The following is a 2,328-nucleotide window of genomic DNA, read 5'->3' as shown; positions in this document are numbered from 1 at the left end:
ACACACACACACACACACACACACACACACACACACACACACACACACACACAGAGAGAGATGCCCACTATGTTGAAGTTTTACATCCCAGCTCAGTGACTTTGAACCTTCACCAGATCATCACTGCCTTCTATCAAAGGCCCGGGCATCTTCCCAGGAGAGCTCAAAAGCACGATCCACATTAGAGCTGCAGTCATGAACATGAGGGAATTAAAGGATACTATAATAAGGAAGTTTTTGTTTACACGTGCTCAGCATCAGTTCAGACTGTGAGCTCAGGAGTGTAACGTTGGTGCTTTGTTGCCCCCTAGTGATTAAAATGTCTCTCTCTGTCTGTGTTCATGCATTCATCAAATAAAATACGAAAGTTAAAGTGAAAAACATCATCTTTATTCTGATTTTTGATAATATTATTATTATTTATTTAAACTACATGATTTGTGGAAAGGCCTGGATCAAAATCAACATCAAAATGATCTGAAAAGTGGCTCGGCCGGTCTCTCAGTTCAGCTGTATCTTTGCTCCACTTCTTTAAAATATAACATTTTGTTATATTTAGACTATAAACTTTATTTTCTCAATTTTCTTTAAGACCTGTTTGTCTCATTAGAAACTACAGGGGCAAATGGACACAGATTTTCAAGATTTTTGTTCTTTTTTCAGCTATGAGCTTATTTCAAAATTAGTTGTTTTCAAAAATCTTCATCTCCTTATTAAAACTGTGACACATCTGCTTCAGCCCTGAGACATTTTCCCACAGTGTTCAGGTGTGTTTAGCTACACATTCAAGCATATTCAAGCAAAAGGTTTAGATTTTATAGTGAATGTGGTCACATAACATTCAATTTTGAGCACAGTCTGTATATAAAAGATAGAGGTATGTGTCATGGAATTCCTTTTTTGATTGTTGGCTGGTGTTTTGAAGAGTTGAGGTGAGCTCTTTGAACCATCATTCTCACAACTATACAGCTTAAAAGTAAGGCAAGATAAAGCATCCCTGCTTTAATGTTTATTCCACTACGAAGCTTCTTTGGGCTGCTGCTTTACTCACATCACTCAATCAACATGTTTGGTTTGGCCCAGTGTTTACATAAGAAGCTATAGGTGGGCTATAATTTACAAAATAAGTATCATGTTATATTTAATAAGACCGAAAACTAGCATTTGTGGACATCAATCGAGGTAATAGAGTGTACTTCAGGGTCATTTTCTCATATACATCTATACAATCTGCCTAGCCTTTACAGCCAGAGTGGGCGCCCCCTGCTGCCCTCAGGAAAAAACTGCATTCGAGAAGTTTCGTCACTCATGACGTGTGATTAATTCAGTGCATCAACTCTGGAAATGTTTGACTGAAATCAGTGTGACTTATTAAAAAGGAATTTTGCATTCCAAACAACAAGTCCGATGATATGTGACAATAATTTGCTACAGTGCAAATAGTTCTATTTAAAAGTCACTGTTTTCCAAATTTGCAGATAAATAAATAAATCCAATCAAATTCATAAAGCTAAATAAAATATCAATTTCTGCTCACTTAACATGGTTCTGTAACTTTAGACAATGGCAACTCTTCACTGACCCCTGTTTGATAATAATTTGTGGGGGAAACGAGACCAATGGAAAGTAGTTTAAGGTGATTTAAGATGACCCGGCGATGTCTGCGCTTGGGATCTGTTCCAGACAGGCAGCTTGAGCAGCAGCACTGGAGGCGCCTCCTGTGGTGTTCGGAGCTGTTGAGGCTGCGGTCCCGCGGGTGGGTGTCCTGTACTTTGCAGGGGCGTGGTCCTTCGCCTCTGTCTCCAGCCTAGATCAGGACCAAGGCTAGAGACCGCTCTGCGCAGCACTGAAACATAGGAGCCCCCCCGTAAAGTGCGTAAAGTGCGTAAAAAATACACACTTTACGCATATTTTTGCCACTAATATGATATTATCCCGTCTTCCCACACTGCGGTGGCCGGGGGGGTGACTGCAGACTGCAGCACCACCAAAACACACTCTGGGAAAAGCTCTATACATCGATCCCATTTCCCATTCTGCTGCGACAGGAAGGAAAAAAATACTGCAGTGAACGCCATAGATAAGTGCATAATGAATGTGCTGTAATTCAGATTACACCTGTGTTTGTGTTACGATGTGTTTATCCGGGTGGCACTAAGTGCGATCAGTAGTTGGTAACTTGAAAAGAAAAAGTTAGATTTTAATGATCTCAGTTCGGGCACGGACAGCAAAGACCGTGCAGAAACCTGCTCATCGTTGAGTGTGATTTTGTTGAGCTGGAGCTGCAGGGCGGAAAGGAGGAGATGCATGAGTGACTTCGTGTCTCCC

The sequence above is a fragment of the Pundamilia nyererei genome, unplaced genomic scaffold (genome assembly GCF_000239375.1).
Source record: "Pundamilia nyererei isolate P.nyererei 1_Seehausen unplaced genomic scaffold, PunNye1.0 scaffold00172, whole genome shotgun sequence".
In the NCBI taxonomy this organism is placed as follows: Eukaryota; Metazoa; Chordata; class Actinopteri; order Cichliformes; family Cichlidae; genus Pundamilia; species Pundamilia nyererei.
The sequence above is the reverse complement of the archived record's forward strand: the minus strand, read 5'-3'. Positions refer to the sequence as shown.